This window comes from Eumetopias jubatus, unplaced genomic scaffold (assembly GCF_037043125.1).
Source record: "Eumetopias jubatus isolate StellerSeaLion01/CBP00866 unplaced genomic scaffold, mEumJub1_p1.0 scaffold_10, whole genome shotgun sequence".
Lineage (NCBI taxonomy): Eukaryota > Metazoa > Chordata > Mammalia > Carnivora > Otariidae > Eumetopias > Eumetopias jubatus.
The window spans coordinates 46,255,958-46,283,902 of NW_028274816.1; the positions used below are offsets into that span (position 1 = coordinate 46,255,958).

General features: G+C 55.6%; 1 protein-coding gene across 1 annotated transcript in view; it reads right to left on the reverse strand.

The window, feature by feature from the left end:
* Positions 1 to 27,945, reverse strand: part of PEPD (peptidase D) — a 111,380-nt gene that overhangs the window by 24,257 nt on the left and 59,178 nt on the right. The window lies entirely within an intron of this gene.

Here is a 27,945-nt window from a genome sequence, read left to right on the forward strand (position 1 = left end):
GAGGGAAAACAAACAAGAGATGCACCACCTCCCATGCTGGGGGACCGCCCAGTGCCCCGGGCCCATCGGGAAGTCAGCCCTGGTCTTGCGGGAGGACGGGCTGGGGCAGGGGCCACCGCTGTCTCCCTGGGACTCCCGTGTCCACTGGCCACAGCCCACCCCACCACGAGGGGCTGGACATGAGCTCTCCCAGCCCCGAGCTAGCCTCAGATGGCCCTGGGCCTGACCCTGGGGAGGGGCACGGGGAAAGGAGAGCAGAACCGCTGGGCACTGGCCTGTAGGACAGGGTCGAGGGGCAGGCCCTCACAGAGACAAAGCAGGGCAGAGTGGTCTCTGGTTGGGGGCAGAGGGGGTGGAGAGAGGCAGGGTCTGAGGACAGGTCCTCCTTCTCCTTCCTCAGGCCAAGCAGCAAATGGCCCCCTGGACAAGCTCCCACTCTGGGCAGGGGAGGCAAAGATGAGATCCTAGAGGGGGTCGCTAGCCCCCAGGGTGAGCCCAGAGCCAGAGCCTGGGGAGGCCTCCTCCAGGAGCACAGGATGTCAAGGTCAGAGGGTAAGGCACCCCTGGCAAAGGCCTGAGCCCTGCCCCCTGCCCTCCTGGGGCAGATCCTGCAGATGACTACAGAGGCTGATGGACCAGACCAGCCACATGAACACCACCTCAGGAGTGCTGAACCCTCGGGGGGTGTGGGCAATAGCTGAGAAGCAGGTCCAGGGGGCCCCACCCCACCCACCGACCCCCAGGGCAGGGGCCCAAGCACAGGGCTATGCCACTGCCCCCGTCCTCGGAACACCAAGGCCGCCCACGGGCATGCTGAGTGGCAATCCTGCCCTGCTCACTTGAGGCCTGTTTCGGGGAACGTCTGTATGGAGGAGCCTAATCTTCCAGGCGCTGTAAACACCAATTACGTATAATTGTTATGATTGGGTATTAAGTAGTTGTCACGCAGGAACGGTTCTGCTCCGTTCAATCGGCTTCCAGACTTGCTTCACAAACCTCCCAGGATAATTGGGTATCTGTGAGTGAATGATTTCCTCAACAGAAAGGATTTCAGGAACTGCCAGGGAGGCAAGGAAGGGCACACACTCCCCCCCTATCAGTGCCCTGTATTCACAGCAGGGGCACTCTGGGGCTGCCACCAACTTCCACCTCTGTCCCGGAGACCACGGGGGTGGCGAGACCAAGTCACAGCCCCGTGTGCGGCTACAGCCCAGCCGGTTCCTTCCTGGGGCCAGCTTTCCAGCGCCAAGCCCCGGCAGGCAGCCTCTGATACCAGGGCCTCGGACACGGGGCCCCCCGCGCAGCGAGCCCTCATGAGGGGAGGACGCCCGATGCACCATGGAGCTGCTCCCTTATGAGGAAGACCCAAGCCTGTCTGGACAGAGCAGATCTCGGGGCCGCATGGCCATTCTCCAGGGGCTGGGGACAGAGGGCCTCTCCTGGGGCGGGGACAGGCAGACAACTGTGGGAACAGCCAGGAAGGCCAGGCCGAGGGACAGCCGTACCGTGTGCGCATGCGCACATGAATAACCAGGAACATTCTGCAGAGGCCTGAGGACACGGGGTGGGAGGGCGGCTTCCCTCCCCTACAGCCTCAGCGGCCTGCATTTCCTGGCCGTGTCCTCTGCTCAAAAGAAACAGCCTTCACGGCACGCTCCGGCTTCCATTTAAGAAAAAAGCACTTTAGGGTAAAAGGCACAGCTTACAGAAGCACTAGACTGAGTGAAGGCTGACCCAGTTTTCACCTGCGGATTGCAGCCCGGCCCTGGGGCAGTTTCTAGCCACAGGAAGAGGAGAAACGCCAGAAGCCGAAAAGTCACTCGAGCTGCAAATGACTTGAAGTTCTTCAAATTGGACTTCAGCATCTAATTTTGTTTGAATTAACTTTTTTGACACGATGTGAGGACCAACTGGGGCTTTGGTGGCAATAACAGGCAAACACAACAGGCCCACGTTTTCTGCTCACGCGCCTCGGAGGTCCCTCTCTCTGGACCCTCAGGCCTGGGCTGTGGACACATGCAATGGTCATGTGTCCACATTGAAAGATGTGTCCCGCGCATTTCTGGTTCTCAAGGGACAGGGGTGCTGAGCAGTGCATGCTGCAAACTGGGGCCACATGGGTGACATGGAGCTCCTGTGGAGCCTGGCAGGAGCTCGGTCAGAGCTGCACCCATCCCACTACACAGCTCACAGACCAAGGCGGTGATAGAAGGACAGTTGATAAAGACCCCTCTGGAACTTTATGGAAAATATGGCCAACTGTGAACCAGACGAGGATCAGGTGACCCATAGCCAGAGGGGCCTAACTCCTGAAGGACATAAGTCTACAGCCAAATTCAGCTGGAAGCTACCCATTGGTCCCTCTGGAGCCAGAAGGAGACAATGGCAGAGTAACTGAAAACCGGAACCAGAAACCGTCCCACCTCCCCCACTCAAGAGGTGCTACATGAAAGACAGTACGTAGAACCACGTTCATGGGACAGGAAGGAAGAGGGAGCTGCCAGGCTTGGGAAGCTGGAGGCCTTGGCTTTCACTGCCATGTGGGGACAGGGACAAGGCCTCAGGGACATAAGTAGCAGAAGAGAACGAGACCCTACCCACACATACAGCTGCGGCCTGGGCCGGGATGCAACCTCAGCAGAAGGGCAGACATGGAGAAAATTCGCCAGCATCAAAGCAGGCCATCAGGGAGCCTGCCTGGGCTCTGGGGAAAAATAAAATACCAGCCTTCCGTCAGAGTTCATAGTGTGGGTCTCTCCTCCGTGGGGTTCAGGGTCCAGCGTGAACTACCTGCATGGTTTGGAGTGACACAAAGCCAACTGGGCGGCCACAGCCTCAGGCCAGCCAGGGTCTGTGTGCACGCTATGTACACACACACACACACACACACACACACAGAAGATGAACTCACAATCTACACTTCATCCACAAGAGTTGTCAGACCCCCAAGGATTTCTGGTAACAGAATTTCAGGGACTATATGCACCTATGAACTGACACCTAACCACAGAGCATGAAAACACAACAGGTAGTTCCTATGAAAAACCATAACAAAACTTCTGGAAGTGACCAGTCTACCCATCAGCAGATGGGGGCAGGAAGCCAGGCAGCAGGGCCAGTAGCCCAGAGATCACCTCCGCCCACTCTTTCATCTGTGACTCTCGCCTGTGTGTCGGTGTCCTGCGGGGCCTACCCACCCCGCTTCCTCCTGCTCGCCTGCGTGGGGCATGGGGTGGGGAGCACCCGACCAGGCACCAGGCACGTGGCCCGGCAGCAGGGGGTGCTTCCCGATGCACAGAGGCAAGCCGGGGTCTCATACACACCTGCCACAACGTGGTCCCTGAAGCTCCCCCTGGCATGGCCGTGCCTCTATCAATTTACACTCCTTGCCTATAAATTTCTCCCAAGCAAGACACGAGTGGAAAATGCTTTGTCTCCAGGCATCAGAGAGAACCTTTCAGTCACCTGGGAGAGTCTGTGCTGTGAATAACGAGGTGGATGGAGCTACTGCGGCGACAGAGGGGCAGGCCCATTTGTCAGTGCCTAGAGATGACGAATGGGGCAGGGAGAGCAGATGCCAAGGCCCAGATCTGCAGGAACGGTGTCTCTGGGGACAGCACTGGGGCCTCCCCCGGGGCCTGCACGTCCAGCCCATGGAGCCTTCCTGGGCTCACGGCCCAGCTCCTGCCCTCTGAGGTTTATCACCTGATGAGGAGATAGCCATGGCCCTATAAAAATGCATCAGCTGCCCAAGATAATGGCAGAAGGGCTGCCTGGGGCAGAGAGTGTCAGCGAGCTATGAGCACAAGCGTGAGCGCCGGCAGATGGGCCAGCTGGGGAGGCGAGCAGGGGCAGCATCAGCCCCCTCCTGATGCATGGCGGTTCCGGGGGATGCTGCGCCAGGAACAGGAATGTGGAAAGGAAGATGGGCAGGCCACTCAGCTGAGCTGCGGGTCTAGGAGAGTGAGTGGTTAGGACACGGGGTTCTCGTGTGCAGCCGAGGCACTCCAAGCTACACGCAGGGTCCTCCTGGGCCAGGTGCAGTCCACACCCACTGTTACTGCGGTCCCCAGCGGGTGCCCCACATTCTCTCCTGGCAGAGGCAGGCTCCTTGTGGCTGCCCCCCACGCCCTCAGGCCTGTGGGTTCTCCACCCTGTGCCGTGTCCCGTTGTCCTTGCTCTGGGCCACGTGCCCAGCCTCCCGGGGGCACTGCTCAGTACTGACACTGAAGCCAAATCCCAGCTCTGCCACGTACCAGCTGTACGGCCCGTCCGTGCCTCAGTTTCCTTGTCTGTAAGATGGGATAACAGTACCTCCCACAGAGCTGCTGTATCACTTCTGTGATATGACACACAGAAAGCGCATGTAACAGTGTCTGCCACATCCTGAGCCCTACAGGCAGGACACATCAGCTGTTACCACTGTGGTCGTTCAGGGGCCTCAAAGGGCGTGCACACAGCAAGGACCCCTTGAGGGAGGCCAGGCTTAGTCAAAGAGTCTCTTGTCCTTTAAAGCCAAACAGAATCCCTCTGTGGCCCGGACCCCGGCGCCCACACGGTGCAGTGCAGCCCCCCGCGCAGGTGGACATGCACCGCCTCCCCAGGACAGACGCGCACACGGGCGTCCCCTGACACAGGGCGTCTAGCTGCCTCTGTCCCACTCACGCGTCCGGAAGTCTCGCCTCCTTAGGGAAGTGCCCTGGCCTCGAGGAGTGAGAAAGGAGGGAGTGGGGGGGGTCTTGTGATGTTTTGGGGCTAATGACTATGTTCTGTGCAGTTATCACAGCACTGAGTTACTTTGGATTCACATTTATTCTGATTAATTAACTACCCTTGTTTTTTGGATATAAACGACAACCAGGTAATGAATGGGACAGGCCTTTTGGAGACCTGAGTACTTACTAAAAGAAAATTCTCGATAGTAAGAAAACCACAGTCCCACAGAGAGGAGCCCCGAGACTCACCTGGAGGCGAGTGGAGTGTTTTCTTGTTTTCCTGCTTCCCCCAAGTGGAGGCAGCAGCTAGAGACGACTCGGATCCAGACCCCGAGGAGGGGTCTCTGCTAAGAGTCAGCAGCAGGAGAACAGCTTGCCCACGGAACCAGAAGCACACACCACATTACTGTTGCATTTCCAGGGAAGGGTGGATGCTATTCCACTCGCTTCTTCTGGGGGTGATCAGATGTCGTCAGAAAGCACCCAGCAGAAGAGCCCCTATCCCGCCCTGGTAATCACTGCCACCCATCCCAGGCTCTGCCCAAATTCCCGGGAGAGCCCCAGCTCCTGTAACCGAGTTCTCTGTGGGCCTTCTGAACGGCGGGTTCCGGCCTGGGTGGTGGTGAACCGACAGGCAGCCTGTCCCTCTCCTTCCCAGGCCCCCCAGGGAGGAAAGACAGAGAGCAAGTGAGGGAGCCACCACTGAGGCCTGAGAGGGTTTTAAATGAGCAAGTAGCACTCACACAGTTTGTCACCAAGAAGGGACTGACCTGGACTAAACCTAGACATGCATTATTAACAAAACTGGAGCTCACGGCACAGCCTGCAAGACTCGGCACCACCTGGGACACGGGCCATACGCAGTGGCTGCAGCGGCCGTCTCCACCATCAGCAGCTCCTTCTGCCGCTGCCCCACCTGAGTCCCCGCCGGGGGACAACGACACCTTCCCACCCAGGGCCTCCCATAAGGCCCTGCCAATAAGAGAAACCGATCAGCCCCCGGCAGCCTCCAGCGTTGTCAAAATCCTTCGGGGGTCGGGGGGAAGGAGTGGTTTTCCTACTTTGTGGGAAAAAGGCCCTGCAAGGGAAGACTCCACCCAACCGGAGGCAAGGGTGGCAGCAAAGACAGGGTCACGGCAGGAAGACGAGGAGCACCAGAGAGAAGCCACTCACTCTCTCCCCAGGAGCGGCGTTATCAAGGTACGAGATAATTAGCATTTTAATTGGATAATTGGGAATTCTAAATTGCCTATCTTGTATTAGGCATAACTGAGGACATAACATGACATTCAATTAACAAATATTCCTCTTTATCCTTGACATGCTTGATTAGGTTGAATTTCCGAGTTCTTTGGTATCAGCGACGGGATAAAGCCCCGGCCACGTCAGACGGCTAATAAATGCAAATCATATATATATGGAAAAGATTTTAGAAATTCTCTACACAAAGGGAAAAAAAACCTCACCCAGAATCTTATCCCCCAGAGATAACCTCTGTCAAATATGCTGTTGAACATCCTTCTAGGCATTTTTTTTAATGCATAAACACGGATTTTTAAGAATAATAATGAGCTGTATGTTAAAATAATAAAACCTTTTTCAGAGCCATTTTTTGACCGAAGTCTGACGTGCATACAGAAGAGGACTACGACCATAGGGACCCAGCACGGTGACCTGGCACAGAGTGAGCACGCCCGTGCACTCGGCACGTGGGGCCCCTCCCAGCCTGTCCTCCCTCCCGCGGGCGCCTGACTTCCATCACTGCATGGGACTTCTGCCTCCTTGTGACCTTTGCGTAAAGGGAATCAAACAACAGGCCCTCTTTGTGGGGCTTCTTCTGCCGCTCCCATTGATGCCCGCAAGACCCGCCCAGGTGGTGAGTAGCTGGCGCTGCTCCTTCTGTTGGTAGCGTTCCACTGGCTCCGTTCTCCTACTGCCGAACATTCTGGCGGTTTCCAGACTGCGGCTATCACGAACAGGGCAGCTGTGGACACGCTCGTCCGGTCTTCTGCGGCAGTGTGCACGCACCTCCACTGAGCATACTCTGGGCCTGGAAATGCTGTATCACTGGATTTTGTATCCGTTCGGCTTTAGCAGGTAAGTAACGCCTGTAGGCGTTGTATCAATTTATTCATTGGCTCATAACTCCTACTTCACGCCTGTGCATGGGGCCCCACTGAGCTCAAAAGGCCCCCCCACCTCCAGTCCTGAGACATTTCTCTTGCTAAAGCAACATCATGTTCCCTTGTCCATAAATACATGTCTATATTTTTGGGGGGCACTCTGTCCAGAATCTGACTACTTCTCCCCCCTAACGCTGGTGCAGGCCACCTTCTTCTCTCGCAGGTCGATGGACACAGTGGAGTAGCTGGTCTCCCTGCTTCAGCCCTTGTCCCCTACAGAGGGCTCCTTTGATGATCTAAGTAGGAGCACACAGCATCCTGGCTTCATTTCCCTGTCCCCTCTAATCTTCTCCATCTGCCTCCCTGCTGCTCCTGGGGCTGCCGGGCAAGCTCCCACCGCACAGCCACCAGAGGAGCCCCATTCTCTCCTCCTGGAATGTCCGTCCCAGACATCCATAGCTTGCTTTCTCCTTCAGGACTCTCCTCCAATGTCCCCTTCTCAGGGACACCTGTCCCCAGCTCCTTGGATAAAGTACTCCCCTCTAGTCCTCACCATGACTTTCATCCATCCATCCATCCATCCATCCACTTGTCCTTTCTCACCTCCATTAGGTGGGGTTTTGTCTATTTTGCTCGCTCAAGTGTCCCCAGAGCCCAGAATAGTGCCTGGCCCACCAACACCTCTCCGCACATGTCTGTTGAGTGGTTGCGTGGGCAGTACCACAGCCTATAATTTACTCCCCCAACTTCACGCTGTTGGATAGCTAGGCTGCTTCCACCTCCATCTTACGATGGACACCCGTGGCCATATGCCTAAATTCCTAGAAGGAGAATTACATGGGCACATTTTCAGTCTCCGGGCCCGTTCTGCCCAACAGACCCCAAAAACGTTCATAAGGATTTTCAGGGTTTTGAGCGGCGTACCATGGGGCCTGCCTGCCCACTCAACTGTGAATCTGGCAGGCAAAACCAAAAAGTACTTCGTTTCATCGATTAACTGGCAAGTTTACATGTTTACGTCCTCACAGTTCTTCCTTTCTGAGTGGCCTGTTTCTTTTTTTAGAAAAATGAATGTTCATCTTTCTCCTATTGATCCTTAAGGGATTTATATATGAAGGACACTAACTAGTGGTTTCGACTATCATCTAGGTAGCAAGCAGCTGGCCCATTCTGACCCTCTGCAGGACCTTCTTTGCTGATTTCCTAAAAGAATGGCAGGGCAGTGGGGGAGGTGCTGCCGACGACAAGGGGAGGACTGACCCGTGCCCTTCCGGAATGGTGGTGATATACAGGAAGACAAAACCTGGAGCCTGCAGCATGCAGCTTAAGTGGAAAATTCTAGGTGTGTGAATCCAGACCCCTTTGGGGCTGATGCTCTTGAACAAGTGAGAGGGCCCCAGCTTTGGGAGGCCCAGGGAGAGCTGTGTAAACACAGCCACTGCCAACAATGTGCCTTCATCTGGGATCAACATCTGCTCACATCTGACCCAATCTCACCAGCCCTGGCTGACGTCGGCAATAATAGCCTTTTTGGCCCCAAACCAAAACCATCCCCCCCGCCTTTAAAAAACGCACCAGGCCATCCTAGGAATCATCCATGGAGGATCAATGTATGACCAGGAAGGGATGGAGGGAGATAATTCTCATTTGACACAATCCAGAGGCTACTTTCCCTCTCAAGGATGCCTGCACCCCTTCCTCCCCTCCCCAGGAAGGTGCAGGGGAAGGACGCCGGTATGCGGGGAGCCTTCTGGAAGAGCAATAGCTAGCATTTCCCAAAGCATGACAGAAGTCCATGAGATGACATTAAGGGACACACTGATACACGTGTTCTATGTACTACCTATTTCTTTTTAAGTGTTCCATTCCATTTATGGTAAATTATACTGAGTTTCACTCATGACAGGGATATAAAGCTTTCTTTTAAAGGACACTTAAAGGAAAAAAAAGTAAAGAAACTAATAAGCAAATAATACTACAAGTGGGATAAGAATTTGGCAGACAGTGTGAGGGTGTTACCTGACTGATGCTAGATGATCCTGATGTAAGGCTTCTCTGAAGAAAAACCTGATTTTAGTTGTGGGAGTACCTTGGTCCGGAAGCTCCCTGAGCACTTGACTGTCTTCGGAAAATAGCTGGTGGGAGGGACTCAAAAGAACCCAGATTCTTTCCTATACTCCCCCTTGCTCCTGTCCCTGGCTCAGCAGCCTCAGACACCCAGCCAGTGTGGACCCTCAGGGCAAATGCCAAACGGGGCCCTCTGTCCTTAGCACCCGGAATGCTGAGGGGGTCTCAGGGGACGATGCCACCGCCAGCAAATCTGGCTAAGGGTCTGGGACAAGCAGATGCCAAGTTCTTACCACGCTGCTCGGCTCTGCCACCGAGTGAAGTCAGGGAAGCGCTTCCCTTTGGCCTGAATCCTGGCTGGAGCCTGACTTGGCAACGTTTCTGTCTTCCTTTATTTAATAGCTCATCATAAAGCCAGGTCATTAGACGGAGCCTGTTCAGGGCAAGGACTCTCCCAAATGCCCACGTGGGTCCACGGGTGTACAAGTACCTCGGGTGCCCAGTGGCCACCCCGCTCCGCCTGCGGTGTCCTTCGAGGTACCACCTGCCACGAGGCCCCACTCCACAAATTCCTCCCACCACCCGTGGAAGAAGCAAAACTTGGAATCCTTCACCACGAAGGTGCTTCCTAAACACCAATCCTGCAGAGCATGAGGGTCCTGGATCCCACTCGGCGCGGCCAGAACAGGACCCCCTCATCATCCCTTCTACAGGAAGAGAAGGCTATACTTTTTAAATCCCTCCAGTGGGTCTGTCTTTGTTTCTACAGAGCCCAGTGCTACCTTATTTCCAAACATCAAATTTCTTTCTCAGCCTCATAATCTTAAAAGTACTTCACAAATTTGCCGTTTTGGATAGAATTTTCTCTGGAAAGCACCGTTTTATATCAATGCCTCTCTAAAGTGGCGATCCGAAGCATCAGCTGGCTCTCCGCATCCCAGCTCCAGCTCTGGCCAGCCGTCTGGGGCTCTCCTCTTCTGACTCAGTCACCTTCTGGGCCCCACGTCCACATTTTCTCTCCCAACGGCCTTCCGCTCAAGGCTCTGACACCAGCCAGGCCCAGACGCGCACACACAAACCATTCTAGGTATTCCAGGCACAGGGCACGAAATACAGGGAACCGGTCCCCTGGGGGTCAGGGTGCCTGGGGCCACCTCTCGGCTGGAGGACCCAGGAGAGCTGTGTCGCTGTAGCCCGGGATCCCGGCCATCTGCAAGAAGTGAGAACGATGGCCACCTCACCAGGTGAGCACTACCCCAGGTACCTAAGACACAAGATGTCCTCTTTGAGAACATTCTCCCAAGCTCTGGGGAGCCACAAAGCCCAGGTCAAAGGCAGACTGTCAATGGAAAGAGGCCCAGACACCGTCCGGCAGGCCTGGGCGGGCCCTTGGTGGCAACAGCCCTCTCCGCCCTGCAAGTGCTTGCATTCCACGGCAGCACCCTGGCTACTTAGCATGGGCTGCCAAAGACCCTCTCCTAACGAGCCTTCGCGTCCCCGCTCACAATTCCAAACGTTATTTTAGACACACCTGGCTGAAGGAGCAAAAGCAATGCTATTTATCACTCTGGAAGTCTTTATCCACTTAAGGTGATGAATGGGAGAGCACCCACACCTGCCCTATAGAAAGATCAGCCCTGAAAAGAGGAGACGCTGCCAGTGGGGGGCATTCTCCAAGCATGGAGCCAGGTGGGGTGACCACGGGGCAGCGGGCTCTACTCTCCAGGACCCCAGGGCCTCAGCACCAGCTCGCGCCACACGGGTATGAGGTGGCTGGGTGGTGGGGGGACAGTCATGGGTGCTCCCCACCTGTCCCCAACATGTTGCAGGATGTCCACTCTGGGTCCGCAGGAACAGGTGAGGCAATTTAAGAACTCACTCTCATACTCTGAGCCTTTCCCCTGCTGACTTCCCAAAGGTGCAGCGTGGGTTCCTAAAAGTACTCCTCCAACCTCCATGAATTAAAAATTTTGGTAACTTAAGCCTATTTATCAATAGCTAATTAAAAAGGTCTAAGTCCTATGATGACAGGGTGATTAAAAGGTTTTTGAAATAATCCATTTTTAATTAAAATGCTACCCTCTCTTGATTTCTGGATAGATTCAAAGGAAAGCTTTAACAGATGTCTTGTTCTCAAATACACATTATATAAAGCCAATAATTAAAAGTCATGCTTTTAATTACATTTTAATTATTCTTTGCCTATTGATGCAAAGTTAAATATTCTTTCTTCCTGGTACGAATACTGCTAACCAAAGCCAGCAGATGACCAGCAGGAACTGTTCCGTGTGCGAAGCCCCGTTTCAGAGGGTTGTATCATGAAGGTGCTCTGGAACTCCTTGCCCTCCTCCCGGCAGATGGCTATCCATTTCTGGTGAACTGCCTGGTCCAGAGGTGCTCTCCTGACTCCTGGCCTGGAAGAGTCATGCTCCGAGGCCGAAGCACCAGCGATGTGATGAGGGTCTGCATTTCCCCTCCTCCTGTCCAGCCACGAGGCCAGGAAAGTCTCGTGGCTTCTCCATCCCCTCCCTGCACACACTGGGAAGCGTCTTACCAGGGGGACGCACACAAGCAACCAAATCACCCACCCAACTTCAGCAAGCTTACGAGATGCCAGGAGAACCTGGAGGAGGGGGCAGAGGGAGTCAGGCTGTGAAGCGGCGCTGCTCCGTCTGCCCTGTTGGCCTCTCCAGGGAGCGCCCATACTGCCCGGCGTGCCCGGAGCACTCTGTTTCGGCCTCTGCCCCCAACCCCAGCCCCGTCCCTGCCGCCAGCACCCATGGGCTCCCTTAGCACCAGGACTGCTACAGCCCCTCCGCCCTGCTCCCTCGAGTCCACCTGGCTGCCCTGCTAGCCTTTAACCAGCCCCCGCCCCCCGGACCCACCTGCCCGCCCCAGAGGTGGTGGCTGGAGGAGGCTGTCGGTGGCCTCTCCCCTCTCTCACTATCAAAAGCCCTCCTAAGGTGAGCCCTCTCCTCTCTCCTTTCCCCCGCCCCCTTACACACACACATGCCCTTCATGGCTTTCACTCTTGCACACGGCTGTGCACCTTTTCCCTACCGGTCTCGAAGAGAAGTCGAAAGTCGTAGACAAAGGCCCGAGGCACCCTATACCCAAGGCTGGGTACAGGGATGAGCACGCAGTAGGTCCTCAGTAAACATCTGAGGAAAGGGTAACAGGTGGCAGGGACGGCTGGCTGGAACACGCCCAATGCGCCAAACAGAACACGCGCACATGCGCACGTGCACGCACACACGCGGCCTTAAACCCCAGCTGCTCCGGGGGCGCCTGGGCGGAGACCTGGCCGCGTGCTCACCTGTCCCCCTGTAGTCAATGGGACCGCGGGACTGGCTCTTGCCAAACGGAGCATGAGCGGAAGTGACGTGGCATGCCTTCAGGCAAGGCTTTTAAGAGTGGACATAAGCTCGCCATGCTTTCTCTCTCCCGTCTCAACAGGAGCAGAGGACTTGGGCGACAGAAGTAGCTCGGACACTGGTGGAGGACAGCCACAGGGCTCGCCTCACACTGCGACGTGAGCCAGAGATAAACCTTCCCTGTGCTCAGCCACTGAGACTTGCATTTTTGTTGTTAGTGCAGCAAAGGCTTTCCTATGCTAACACACGTAGGAATTTATAGACTATGGTAAAGGAATTTTCGGTCAGGGAGGTAAAGACATTATTTCAAAGATGGCAGGCTGACGTGTCATTTCGTGAGGGGGCAAAAATGCCAGCATCCTTGTTAACCCATCACTCTTAAATGCATTTCAGGTAGACCAAACGGTTTGTAAAAAACAAAACCATGTGGATAACATGGATTTGTCACACCGTACATACCAGTGTGGAAATATTTCGTAACTACACAGAAAAGTTTTTAAAGAAAATCGTAAAACCATAAAGATAGAAGACAGATGCAAGCAGCTGAATTGTATTGAGGTCTATGTGAGGATGCAAAAGGCATGAACTATACAGGAAAAGATCAATTTGACAATTTACATTTAAACAGTGCACCAAACTGGGAAAAAATATTTTGACAAATAGAACGGTAACATGAAGAGTCCTAGAATGAAGTGCTCTGAGATATCACTAAGTTGACCACAAATGTCCCAACAGTAACTTGTGCCAAGGACACACAAGCCACAAAGACAGAGAAAGCACTTGCAAGAGAAGATGAACCTTGCCAGTAATCAAAGAAGCGCAAATAAAGGTGACTATTACTTTTCCCTTATCAGCTGGTAGAGATGAAAAATAATAAGAGCAACACAGTTAACTCTGGGGCCCGAGGGGACAGGCAATCACAGGTGTGTGTGTGTGTGTGTGTGTGTACGTGTGTATGTGTGTACGTGTGTGCACACCCAGCTCAGTGGCAGAGAGCACGGGTTCTGGAGGCTGCCTGGCTCCTCCAAGACCCATCTGTCTGCTGTGGGATCATGGGCCAGTTTCTTAAAGCCTTTGTGTGTCCTATAAAGTGCAGAGGATGCCACTCCTCACACCCCATGGTATTAAGTGGGAAAATTTCTAGGAAGCACATGGTATGTGCTCACCGGACAATAACGTCACGGTCAGCTATGAGGGAGAATAAGTTCTAGAGGACAGAGTGGCTTTGTGCATCAAAATTCCCCCCAGCAGTTCCATTTGCAGGAATTTACCCCAAAGAGATGACCAGTTAAACACTCGAGAGAGAGATGGATAGATAAGGTTGATCACTGCATTGTTGTTCACACCGGGAAGTCCAAAGCCACCGGGCCATTCCTGGCAGAGGACTGGTTGAGCAGATTATGGCGGGGCCCCACAGGTGCAGTGTGCCCTAGCTCAGAGACGGAAGAAATATCCACTTGACACAGGGGGAGGAACAGTGTGATCCCAGCAGATCAAAGTCTGTCCATCTGTGCCCCTGGAGAGACCCAGAAGCATGTTTGCTAAAGCCACAGGGGTTAGCGAACCTCTATATCAAGGGAGATTTTTCATACCTTATTATAATGTTCTGTACTGCCTGAATTTCCTATTGGAACATGTAATATCTTTTTATCAGAAAAAAAGTTTCATTTTGAAAATAGTTTTTGGAAGAAATGAAAGCTCCTTGTTAAAGACCGGCTGCCCCACTGCCCCTCGCCCTCCCCAGGCCTCTTAGAATGTGCTAGGCCCAGTGGACACAACCCACACAGCCAGGATCCGGGACTCCTTGAAGCCGCCACACGGGGTCGCAAGTGCACACCGCCTGCCGCCCGCACAGCTTGTGAATGCTTTAGCCCAGCTTGTGGGACCGCAATTCAGAAACTCAGTAGGCAAGGCTCTTTGGTACGGGGTGTGGAGAATCCAAGCCCCGAGAATGTCTGCTCAGCCCTGCTTCAAGAGCCCACTTAACTTCCTTCTCTGGAGTCAGATTCTGTGGCGAAACCCCCCGTCTGCACAAAGAGATAGGCCTCCTGCAGTGGGACTGGGGGTGTCAGAGCCCGCTTGGAGGACAGCCCTGCCTGCTTCCTCCGGCTGCCCACACCATCAACGCTGTCCTCAGCAGGCCGCCCGCCCCTTGGGGAAACATGGGTGGCTTGGGATCCCACTGGAGTGGAGGGAGCAAGGGCCAGGATGGGGCCAAACAGGCAGCTTGCAAGGACGGACGGAATTAAGGAGCAGATCCACCTCTGGGGCTGTCTCCCCTGGGAACAGAAGGAAGTGTCTCTGCCCAGGGGGGCGGTGCTGCTCCGCAGAAGCGAGACTGCCACTGTAAACAGATTCTACAAATCTGTACGGGGCAAATCGCCTAGAATGTATACAACATGACATTTGCCAAATGCCCCAGAAAGAACTCGGATTCAGCTGCGATCGGAGGGGCCTACCATTCGTAGCGTCTGGATCCCCCAGTGAAACTCTCTGCCACCGGGGCTCCCTGCACAAGGAGCCTGGAGACTGTGGCCCAAGTGCACATCTTCCAGAGGCACCTCCCCTCCCCCCACCCCCGGCTCCCCGCCCCTGTACTGCCTGCAGCTGTGCTGGGTGCACCGTGTCAGTCGCCCAGCCCCTGCAGTGCACTTGAAGGGAATTGTTTCTACCCACCTCGTTCTGGGACTACTGGGGGGTCCCCGGGGGCCCGGGAGCTACACAAACACTTCTAACCCATGAGAATTGGCTGCCTTTCCTAGCCTTCCTCGCCTCGGGCAGAGAACGAGCTCAGTGATGCCTCAAAGTGCCAGAGAGCCCGGAAACTTCAATAACTAGGGAAGGAGAGTTCTTCATGAAATTTTTGTAGTCTGGTTGCTAGTTCTCACCTCTCTGAGTGTGAGCAGGTGTTTTATCCTTAAACTACAGAGCTAGAGCTCTCCTCTCCCTACTAAGGGGGCATTCCCACTGAACAAACACAGGGCACACCAAGGCCCTTGAGACTGTCTTAGAATAATGATGCCCATTCTGTACCTCCGGGGGGCTTAACTCATTTATAAGGTGATTTCAATAATAACTACAGATTAATTCTACATTCTCTTTTTACCTATTTCACTGACTACAAACTGCGAGGAATTAGGTAATATATTACAATAGGCTTCTAGGGACTTTTTATTAACTAATGCCCCGTATTTAAAAACCTTCCCGCCAAATGAGAAACGTTAAGAAATGCGGTCCCTTTTATAAATTGCTTCTAATAGACTCGATATTCAGGTCCCGGCCTTAACAGACAGCCCAGGCCCAAATGGTCATTTTACCGTGTCAGCCTGTGGCTCTCCAGAGGCCTAGACATTTGGAAAGGTCGAGGACCACTCGCGCTAAGAGACAGCGACAGCAGCCTTCCTGCCCAGACTGCCACTGTAATAGCTCTGCTTTGTATGTTTGCTTTTTGCTTTTTGTTTTTTGGGTAAGCCTATTGGTTGAACTGTAACACATATGGTAAAGGACATACATCTCAGGTGTCCAGACTGATGACGTTTCACGACCGGATCCCTGCGATCCAGATCCAGAACTTTTCCAGTCTGGCAGATGCCATGCCTGTCTCTCCCCTCCACTCTGCTACCCCATCACCATGGTTCTGCCTGTTGGAGAGCTTCGTGGAAGTGGGATGAGACAGCACAGGCCCTGGAGTCCGGCTTCTTCCTCCTGACGCTGCCCGCCTGGTACCTGTCCGTTTATCCCTCTCTACAGGGGGGCTTTGGGCTCCCCCAGCTTCAGAGTACTCCCAGCCATGTACAGAATGTTCTGGCGCACGTCTTCTGCTGTGTCTGCTGTGTCGCCAGGTACAGAGTGCTCAGCCCAGTTGTCTTCCGGTGATTGTTCCAACGTCTCTGTTTTTTACGTTTGCTATTTTTTGGCCTACCAGGGAAGAGAGTTTCAAGCCCATGCCTTTAGGACACAGAGGCGTGAACCTGAGTGTGAGGCATCGGAGTGCCTGGCCAGGCGTGGGAGCTGCCGTGGCAGAAACAGCCTTGTCCTAAAGTCAGAACTTTCCCTGTGGGACCACAGCACAGGCGGCCCTGCCTCGGCCCCAGAGCAGGATCACACATCTCGAAGACCCAGAGAGCAACAGATGGCTTCGGACACCCCCTCAGAGATACCTGTCTTTCTGCAAGTAGACACCTCAGCAGCAATAAAAACTTGGTCAGGAATGAGGAAGAGGGAGTGAAAAACACAAACCAGCTCAACCAGGGAAGAAAGCTGCGAGCTGGGGGCACCCAGAAGTGGCTGGGCAAGGTCCTGCCCTTTGAGAGAGTTCCCGGGCTGGGCCTCAGGAACGGGGTTGGGAAGGAGCCAGGAAGGGCAGGAGGAAGTCCAGCCAGTCCGCCTTGGGCCTGTCCTCCCTGCTTGCAGTGAAGGACCGAGATGGGGCCCGGGGGTGGGGGGCTGCACAAACAGACATTTGAGGACAGCACAGAGAAGGGGCCAAGATAAACACCAGGTCCCACGGAAAAGAGCTCCAGGGCACAGGCCCGCTGCACCATGAGGGACAGGCGCCTGGCACTTGGGGCAGCCAAGTGCGGGCAGTTGAGGGTATAGCTTCCTAGTCCATCTGGCACTTCCAGGCAGAGGAGAGGGAAGGCCCAGCCTCCCAGGACTGTCCCAGTAAAGCCACCAAGCTGAGGATCCTTTGTTTTCATTTCCAAATTCAAAGGGCCCTCTGGCTAAGCCAGCGTCTGATCCCGACTCAAAGCCATAGGGGACCCCTGGTGAGCCCGACATAGAGGAGCCTCAGCTGTGACAGCCCAGGGGGCTCGGAAAATTGAGGCCCCAGAAGCCAGTTTTAGAAGTTTATGAATAATAAATGCAATTAATGTGATGGAAAACAGAATTTGGAAGCTAAGCTGCGGCCCTAGGCCGGATGACTCACCAGGTCACCCTCCCTTGTCACTTCCTGCTGCCCAAGCCCCTCAGAACAGACAGGTGGTCTGGAGGCAGGGGCACCGATCCCCCATCTGGCCATAGTCCAGAACAAAGAACAACTGGGGCCTGGGGTCTGGCTGGAGAACAAAGGCCCCCCAGAACCCACCCCCTTCTTTAGCTCCGGGCGCGATGGGCACAGCGCGCCCTGGTGGTTAAGAGTTCCTGGCTCCTGAGCCTGCCTATCCGGCCTCAGCTTCCTCCCCCGTGAAATGGGAATGCGGCCCACACTTTGCCTGGACGTTGTCACGTAAGTGCTGGTCCAGCATCCTGGGGGGTCAGCATCTCCGAGGGCTGTAAGCAAAGGACTGCCTTGGGCCCCTCATACCACATTCCCATGGTGGCCCCCACTTGGGCTCTGACACCAGCCCTACACAGAGGTGCTGGTGCTAGTTTGAGGCCAGGTCATCCCCTCCAGGCTCTCAGCAGGTCCTCTGCCTGTCTGGTGCCTGGCACTGACTATTCCTTCGGCAAACATGGGAGGAGGGGAGCAGGTGTGGAGAAAGGGGCTGGCCTTCCCAAAACACTGAGGAAGAAGAAAGGCGGATGGACCTGGGGGAGGAAAGGAAGAGCCTGAGGTTAAACCAGCCCAGACCTCCCCCTGACTTCCCGGCCCCAGCTTGGTGTCAGGGTGCTTCTCTGGCCTAGGGGAGGTGGGGGAGAAGGAGCAGGGCAGAATGAGGGGTCACTGTGGGGGAAGGGGAGGGAAGGGCTCCTAGTGCCTCGCTTAGAGGCTGGCCTGAGCCTTCTTCAGTGTCTCCTGCTGGCCCAGGGCACGATGCTACTGCTTGACAAGCTGGGCACAATCAGGGGCTCCAGTGGGCCCAAGGCTGAGAAGCCCCCCGCCCCTGCTGTGGGGCGTGAGCCTAGCGCCCCCGGGGAGGCCCTGACGGCTGCCGCAGACCCTCCTCATTCTCCCCACCGGGGCCGTCCGTGAAGATGGCTGAGGTGTTAGCAGAAGGCTCGCTCACTTACTACAAATTGCGCCTTTATGGGAAAATCAATGACACTGCCTCCTTAGTCTCCCACCCTTGTTGCTGGTCTAAAGTAATTACTCCACAGGGTGACAGGCTGGAACTGGGCCAGCGTTTCCAGGAGTGCCTGACTGCCCCCAGCCCTTGCATCTCGGGGGGCGGCCCAGGAAGGGAAACTGTCTGGAGAGATCCATCCATCACACCCAGCTCTCCATGCTTGGTCCTTGGCTCTGCCTGGCAACACCATCACACGCCTACTATGCGCTAGCCATGACGTGCTATGATCGCAGGGTGGGTGAGCAAGGCAGACTAAGGCCCTCAATCCACAGAGACATTCCCTGAGTGAAGCTGAAAGGGGCAGAAGCCACGTGCTGGGAGAGCACAGCCAGGAGGACGGGACTCACTGGAGGACTCACTGGAGGACTCCCTGGAGGAGGGGGTCTGCAGCAGAGGGCGGAGCCAAGTGCAAAATCCCGAGGCAGAGAGAAGCAGGGCATGTGAAAGGAATGGCAACCAGGACTGAGGAGGCAACTGGAGCATGGGGAGCAGCAGGGAAAGCAAAGTGAGCGGCGCAGCGGGGGGAACCCCAGGATGAACCCCGGGAGGCTGGGGGAGAAAGCACCCTCCCACCTCCTACCCTCAGAACAGCTGCGTTGCCTCCTCCTGGCAAAGCTACTCCAAACATTAACTTCTCAATACAGTCTACTTTCTTTCAAGATCCCTTTAAATGATAACTTGTTTAAGTACCAACATCAATTGGCCAGCAATTCCATGAACAAATGCTTCTCTGCTTGTCTCCAAGTTCCGCCACTTTTATTTGTCCCCAAGTATTTGGCAGGAACCAGTTACATCAATAAAGAAACGTCAATTTTTAACAGCCACATGAGATGCAAAAGCTTCAGATGGATTTTTTTTTTTTTTTTTGTCAGCAATCAGGGCGCCTGGAGGAGCAGTTATTAACAGCCACTGGAGACACACAGGCCGGCCCAGGAGACAGGGCTCCAGATTTAGCCTGGATTAAGGAGACACTGCAGGCACCGGACCTCTTGGCGTCATAAATAACACTGAAATTTTACACCGTGGCTGAACTCTTCGTTGTCACAATCGTTTAGGTCACGGAGTGTATGATGCTGTATAGCAACATGACAAATCTCTTTCTCAACTGCTAAGTGCATAGAGCCCATCGGAATAAATCCAACCAAACTGCCCGCTACAGGTGAGCAGGCAGCGACACAAGGGGGAGACGTGAAGGGGGTGGTAGCATCAGAAACATCTCGGACAGTGATTTCCGGACGCACGTGGACTATGTGGAGAGGGGCCTGTCTTCTGGGTGCCCCTTGCCACTTCCTGCCATGTCGCCTCATGGTTGGAAGAGGTGGGGTTCCAAACCCTTGATAACACAAGGAGTCTGATACCCAGGCTCTCCCCCAAACAACCAAGTCACAGCTGAGCTAATGAAAGGGGCGGAGAAAAGTGATGCAAGAAGGATGGTCTCTCACCATGAAATACGAGGATGGAAGTGCATTAATGCAGTGGGTGATCCTCCTGGAGAGCTGGAAGTAAGCCTCCAAGGCCTACTGGTTGGACCACCGCCCAGATGTAAGCCTCAACCAAGGACATCACCGGCCAACAAGACTTCAGGAAGTATCGGGGAACTGGGCCGGGATCACAGAGGGCAGCCCCTGGGCGCTGGGTTTCGGGCACGAACACTCAGCTGAGCACGGGTAAACAGACCCATCTGCTCCCTGGCCCTGGGGAGTTGTCCCAGAGGCCCACGCCGTGCGTGTTTGGCAGGAGAAACGGTGCCCATCTTACAATCCTGCCCCAGCCCAGAGCCCCAACCAACACAGCTGCCTGCTTCCTCTCCTGGGGCAGACTGGCCTGACTTTCTGGTTGTCAGAAAATGGAACCTGCAGGGCCCTTCAGCCTCTAACATGCAAGGGCAAGACCACTCCAACAGCCCGACCCCAGGGTTCTTCCTGCACTGGTTGCTCTCCTAGGAGAACTGTGGAGCCTCAGATAATGGCAACTCTTTGGGACTGAGGGGTGGTCTCTCCCCATTCTTTAACAGGAACACAGCAAACAAGCAGAACGCTTTCTAGCAAAAAGGTATCTGAGGGATCTGTTCTCCAGGACAAGCCAGTGGCACGGTTCTCCTCCCAGAAGTGCAAAAGTGTCTGCTCTTGGAGGAGACCTGGAGGGGCAGTTTGAGGGGCTGCTCCAGTCTGGTCATGGCCTGAGGAGGAAAAAGCATGGTATGGCCTGGCATGTCTCACATGCATCCATAGCCCCCAGAGTATCTGGGCCATGCCCGGGTCCTGCCCTTCCTGGCCCTTCCTGGCCCTCCACCTCCCCTGGGCTGGGCTCCCAAGCTGCTGGGGGCCATGACCTCTGCCAGGATTGGGAGCAGCACTAGACCCTCTAAATCTGCTCCCGGAAGGGCCAAACCTCAGTAAAGCTGGGTCAGCACAAAGGCCCGGGGGCCAGACACGGGTAGGCCGGCCCCTGTGTGAGATGTCCACTGAACCTCCCTGAGCAGCTGGGTCTGCTGGAGGACCCAAGCCATTGGTTTTAGCTTCCTGGGAGCTCTCTACAAAGAACAGGCCCAGGGTAAAAGGGACCTGGTCCAGGCAGGACCCTACCAGAGAGCTGGCTCCTCAGCTGTCTGTGGTCACGGAGCCCAGCAGCGCCCCCGAATGTCAGCCTGCCTGGGACTAAATCAGATCCTGCCCTCTGAGGTGCTGCCACCCTCGGGCCTTGATGAATGCCTTCCATAAACTCCCCAGAGCAGATGCCAAACTTTTCAAGATGAGGTTCCAAGAAATGTCCTTAATGATTTTATGCTGACTTTTCGTCAAGCGTAGCAATGGTCCATTTATAACAACTCTAAATGACATCCAGTAGGCCCTGTCACTGGATGGGTGACCCTGGCTGGAAACAGACCTTGCCCCACCTGCTCCTCTGTTCTTCCCTCTGCTGCCTCATTTTCCCTAGGCACAGGGGTCTGGACTCTCTTTCGGTCTTCCCCACCTCGCTTAGTGGCAACTCCATCCTTCCAGAAGCTCAAGTCAAAAACCCTGGAGTCACCCTTGATGAGCCAGCAAGTGCTGCTGGCTCTACCTGGTCTGGAGCAGAATCCCTGATAACTGCTGGGCTCCCGGGATGGCCAGGCCTGGCATAAAATATGCCCAGCACGCGCCTGCTTCTCACCTCTGACACTCTGACTCAGGGCCAGCACCCTGTCACCTGTGGTCCCCCCACCTCAGGGCCTCCTCACTGGCCCCCCCTGCAGTCAGCTCTCACTACCACCAGATCAAGTCTCTCCCCTGCCTGACCCCCAGCCCCCGGCCCCTCTTCTCTTCCATTCGGGCCTCTCTGCGGTTCCTCTCCTGACACCCCAGGGCTCAGCCCCCAGCACCCAGGTCTCGTTGAACCTCTATGACAGGCCTTCAAAGCCACCATATTCATAAAGGCAAATCACTCCCAGGACTCTGTTATCTTTTCCTGTTTTTATTTCCCCCCTAGTATTTGCTACCACCAAAAATGCTGCACATTTTACTTACTTATTTTGCTTATCTCCCCTCTCGAGCTTCACACACAGGTTTTCCTCTGTTCTGTCTCCCTGCTTCTAGAACCCAGTGCCTGGCACCTGTGGTTACCCAATAAATGTTTATAATCCAATGAACTGGCACAAGCAGGCTGGGAATGAGCCAATAGTCACCAGCCCACAGGTGGCCTGCCTGCCAAGGACAGGCGGTGCGTGGCGGGCAGGTGTCGGCCCACTTGGCCAAGAGCTGTGGGAGGGTCAAGCGCGCTTCTGCTGTACTCTGGGCAAATGGTCAAATCAGAGCTCCCTGAAATGGGATGCCAACTGTAATTCCTAGCAAGTTGCGGCCATACCTACTACATCTGGAAATGATTTTGGAAACTCCTGGTCTTGCAGGGACAGGGAGCTTGGTTGACGCAGATTCCATCAAGCCCACAGAGATCAGCTCTGGCTCTCTCAGGCCTCCTGAGATGGCATCTAAGTCTGCCTGCGAGAACACTGCCATTTAACAGCTTTCTGGAAAGGCCGGTCTTGGTCCGGACCTGGGACCACCAGTGAAGGATTGCCACACACCACATCGCACACCAACACACGCCCCTTATCTACCCTCGCAGGGGCGCGGATCTGACTCCTTGATAACCACTGGGCTGTCGGGTTTACCAGGGCCGGTGACCACATCCACAGGAAGGGAGGCCGCCCAGAAGGGCGCACCGCCCAGGCTGAGGTGGGGGGTGGGTCGTGACCCTGCTCTGACATGCATGACTTTGGCCCCAGTCAGGTGGATGCTCCTTGGACCCCAAATCCTCCAAGGGTTGAGTGAGGAGCTGTCCTTCCCCACCACCCAAGGAACCAACCCTGTTCCTTCTCTTCCTCGGGAACACCTGCTCTGTGCCAGGCTGCTCTCGGCCCTGGGGCAGGCCTGGCTCTGTCGGTCCTGACTACAGCCTGGAACCTGCCGGGCCTGCGCTCCTGGGACACCTAGGGCACCGTCCATCCCTGCTGGTGACCTCTCCCCACCCCTCCACACCCTCTCCCATCTCTACCCCACCTCTGCCCCGTGCCCAGTCTGTCCCTTTGCTCCAGACCTGTTATCTCTGCAGGGCCCCAGGGGAACAGTTTTAGAGGCTGCAGCAACCTCTGAAGGCCACACCCTGGCTCTCAGGTCACAGCTGCTGGGCTTTCTTGCTGAGGTGGACCCTGACCTGGGGGTCAGAGGGGTGGGGAGGGGGTGGGTTGAGCCTCCTGCCCCTTCTTAGGTGGTCTCTTTCCACTTCAGGGGACCGAAACTTCTTCCTTACCCACAGTTGGCCAGATTCTGCCCCGATTTTGGCATTAGCTTATATGTCGTCATAATTCATGACATCAACGTATTTGTCCTTTTTAATTTTTATAGGGACTTTAAAAAACAGAACTCCCCACAGGACCACCGGGCCTTTCCGGTACCCCACACTGTACAGTGGTAACTGCTAGGGTTCGAATCCCAGCTCCTGACCTGCCAAAGGTACGACCTTGTCAAGTTACTTCCGCCTCCTGGTTCCTTACTTTGCTGGCCTATGGAAGGGACCACACAGTAGTCCCTACACTCAGAAGGTGGCCATGAGGACGAAATGGGCCATACCCTCATTTGATCACAGCAGAGCAAAGGGCCCAGACTGGGCTGGTGTGTGGTTAGCCCTCGGGAAATGCCCATGGCGCTGCTGCTGCCACCATGGCCACTCTGTCCTAGAACTCCACGCCACGGGAGCACAGCCACCCTGGCACGTAGAGTCCCCAGGGCTCAAGACAATGTCTAGCAAAATGCTTGCTGCAAGAGTGGCCTGACTCAGGGAACTGTCCCCGGCCTCATGGGTTTCGTGTCTTACGTGCTGGCCCAAGCACTTCTCACTCCCCGCTTGCCCCTCCTGGAAACCACCACCTTCCTGTCCCCATGTGTCACTAATGTGTCATTTCTAAGACCCCAGAACCATTGCCTCTGGGTCCTCCCCACTCCTCCACCTGGATGGCAGCCTCAGGTTTGTACCCTGTCCCTGGAAGACCTGTCCCAGGGTTGTCGTAAGACCCACTTGCCTCCTGCCCAGGGCCCAAGGGGACCTATGAGGGCCAGGCCTGTGTGTAACCCCCCCACACACACACACGCACACTCACTCACTCACTCACTGGAGGCTAGGGCATGAAATACAGCCAGGCCCTGGCTCAAAGTGCAGCGCCAGGGCCCTGGGGATCTCTGTCCCGTCCAAATTCATGGGCCTCATAAAAGCACAGCCTGAGGGCACAGCTTCTACCATTTTCAGCAGGAAATACACTGACTGGGAGGCAGGAGGCAGCACAGAAAGCAGACAACGGACCTCAGCAGGAGCAAAGCTTAGTCGGCCCCGCATGGCCCGACACCACCAGGTGGCCAAGCAAGACGTGGGGCTCACTGCTATCCTTCCCCGACCCCCGCCCCCAACGTCTGATCCACCACTGGGTCCTCAGCTCCAGCTCCAAACTCATCCTCCCCTGGCCCTGCCGCCCAGCCTGGTCCACAGCAGCCTCCCTGCTGCCCTCCTGCTGTCACCTCGGCCTACTCACCATCCAAAGCCACGGCCTCATCTCCCAGCTCCCTCCCCAGTCACAGAAACCTCTGAGGGGCCTCTCACTGAGACCTGGCCCTGCCACCAGCTCCTCTCTTACCTGCTGGGCCTCACCCGCTGTGCCCTCTCACCACGTGGCAAGTGACGGCTGGCTCTTTGCCGCCCTCAGCCCCAGCTCGAGGGTCACGCTGGGCCATGACAGCTCCCCGTTCTTTCCTGGACTCCAACTTATCACCACGTGTCATTCTCCTGCTTGTCTGGCTTCCCCTCTGGAATGTCAGCTGTGACCCTGGCCAGCCCCCTAGGGCCAGCCCTAGCCCTTCCAAACGTGGGCACTGCTGAGTCACCTAGGGAGCCAGCAGCCAGGAAACCAGGCCTGATTTCTCCCGGAAGCAAAGGCAGTTACCGGCTGAGTTGTGGCCCCCCTCAGAATTCATATGTTCAAGTCCTAACCCCGGTACATCAGAATGTGACTACATTGGGAGACAGGGCCTTTAAAGAGGTGACTAAGTTAAACCGAGGTCTTCAGTGGGAACCTCATCCAATCTGACTGGTGTCCCTATAAGAAGAGCAAATTAAGACACAGAGAGGCACGAGGATGTGTGCCCGTGGGGGGGAAGGCCACATGAGGACACCAGAAGGCAGCCAAGGAGAGAGGCCTCAGAAGAAATCAAACCTGCTGACACCTTGATCTTGGACTTCTAGCCTCCAGGACTACAAGAAAATAAATCTCTGTTGTTTGAGCCCCTCCATCTATGGTACTTTGTTATGGCAGCCCCAGCAAACTAGACACCTCTGGGCCAGAGGGATGAGAGAGGTCCCCAAAGGGAGAGAGGCGGTGGCCACAAACCACCGGGGTTTGAATCATCTATGACCTGAAAGCTGAACTAGAGTCCCACCAGGGTCAAAGCCAAGACCTCGGAGGAGGAAGCAGGACAGAGGCCGGAGGAGCCCCTCCCTAAAGCCAGCACCAGCCACAGCTTCATGGCCGGCCAGGCGGGACCAGGATCTTTGCGGCAGAAAAGTGAAGCAGACCCCCAGCCAGCCCACCCCTGGCTGGGGTTCTGGCTCCCCAGCCCCACAAGGAAGGCTGCCAGTCTGAGCCATAACAGACTGCAGCCTCTTGGAGATGCATTTCTTGCCTCTTCAAAGCATTACGGATTGATTGCCAAGTCTCACCGTAAATCAAAAGAAAGTCACTACTCATTACCTACTTAGAATTCCCCGAGTTCTTCCTGGGAAACCATTTCTCAGCTGTTTGATCTCTGAGCCACCAGCACTATCTCTAGGCATGCCACCCATCACGGCAGCCACCAGACACTTTTTTCTTCCAGGCTCCTTTCTCAGCACCTAGATGAATTTCTACCTTTCTTCAGTTTCAAGAAGAGCTGCCAAGATAAATGATTCAAAGACTCCAGCTCATGCTGAAAATATATGGACTGTGTACAGCCAGTTCTGAATAACCCCACGCCGGAGGGGAAGGCACCAACCACACTCGTGCTGGACGGGTCACACTGGCAGCCAGGCCCCAGACTCACTAGGACACTCCCCTGTGCCCTTTCATCCACGGGATAGTGACACTTGTCCAGCTTCAGCCAGCACCAGCTGCCCATTCCTCGGTCAAGCCCCTCCTACCCCTGAGTAGAATGTCGCCAAGTGCCCCAGGGCTTTGCCAGCTGGCTGAGGCTACTAGGAGCAAGGAGCGGCCCCATTTCCAAACTCTGCATCCAGGAGGAACCTCTTTCCCAGTCCTGCTGCTAGTACCACTTTCCCAAGGAACCCCTGCCCCCAAAATGGCTCCTTTATCACCCAAGGCGGCAAGGCCCAGCTGACATCCGCTTCCCCCACCCAGGGTGCCCATCTCTAATGCCACCAGCCTGGCTCCAGGAAAAGCAGTCAAATCCCACTTCTCCTGCTGGGGTGAACAGCAAGGCAAAGTAAAACTGCAAAAACAAAGTTCAGCCAGGCCCTGATCCTAACAGCCACCAGGCATTTGCTGTGTGGGGGGCTGGACGGGCAGGGCTCTCCACCAAGGAGCCCCAGTCACCCCTGGCTGGAGGGCTGCCTACTGCGCACCTGGCCCTTGCCAGGACACCTGGAAGACCCGCCTGAGCAGCCCACGGTGCTGTTCCTACAGGGCATGAAGTGGGAAGAGCCCCCACCAAGGCCCAGACACAGAAGGTCGGCAACTGCTACTCACAAACAAGGGCATCCTGAGTGCTGTCACGAGTGTAATCCATCCAGCTGGCGGGTGCGTGTGGCACCCTTCAGGGGAAGGCCTCAGGGGAAGGCCCCAGGGGAAGGCCCCACGCAGGAGTGCAGGGGGCTGGGGAACAGAACGGCCGAATAAACATGAGCACAGCTGGCTGGGAGGGCGAGCAGTGGTGCCGGAGCCAGGAGAAGCCAGCCCACGCGGCCAGGGTCTTGCCCAAGGGCGGTGGCTGTCATCTCATTCTGCTCAGAGAAGCAAGGCACAGGAGGAGGCCCCGGAGCATGGTGGCGCCAGAGGCCCAGGAGGAACCGGGGAGGCTCGGCAGTGACAACACGCTAGCCCAGACCCCCTGGCCTGAGGCCTGTCACCTCCACCAGCCATGGGCAGCCTGGCTCGCAGACAGCCTCGCGTCTCCTGAACCCCCAGAGCCGCATGCGGAGAGTCCCACATCCATGAGAGCTGCAGGTGAGAGGCAGCTAAGCGGTGCCGCGCTGCCCCAGCCCATCTGACCAGCCACCCTGACCCTGTGCTTTACCTCACTCTACTCTGGGACAGCTGCGGGAGGAGGTGGCACGCCCTTGGACAGCCACTGGATGAAGCCCAGAGGCTCGCACTGACTGCCCACACCACCCAGTCTGCATGCCAGACACCAAGGGTGGCCCGGTGCAGGGCTGGGGGAGAGGGGGGGCTTGTGCGGGACACGGGCCTGACTCCGCAGAGGGCCCAGCACCCAGAGCCTGAGGTTGGGGCCTCTAAGCAGAGAGCCCCTCTCTGTGGTTTCATCACAAACTACCTCCAGGTTTCAAGAGCAGACATGCCTGCTGGCAGATACAGAAACGGGCTTTCTGAGTTCCTGGATTAAACCCTTCACCACATCTACAGAATTCTGAGTTAGGAGGGGAAAACTCCCAGCCCAGAATAATTGCTCCCAAAGGGAGCATCTTTCTGCACCAGCATGTAATAGGTCTGGATGAGAATTTTCTAAAGACCGGTACCAAACCTCGCCACAAAATCACAATTGTCTGCCTGCTCTGGGCGCCAAACCTGGACAATGGCTTCTACAGGACAGTTGTGTGCCGGACGCGCGTGGGACTCGGAGCAGTCACCTCGGCTGGAGCTGAGCCGGACCACCTCCCCTCCCAGATGGACCCTGGCCCCCAGGCCGCACCCCCACCCCTCCTTTCGGCCCCGGGGCTCCTTCAGGGGATGCAGGCAAAAGGGAAAGGCTCTTCTGCGATGGGGGTGCAGCCTGGGGGCACCTGGCAGGTAAACTAAACCAGCGAGGCCGACCAGAAATCTACACACGAAACCTGAGAAACAGCCTTTCTTCTTCCCCATAGTGCTCCCATTTTTCTTAAAATACATGAGCCTTTGACTATC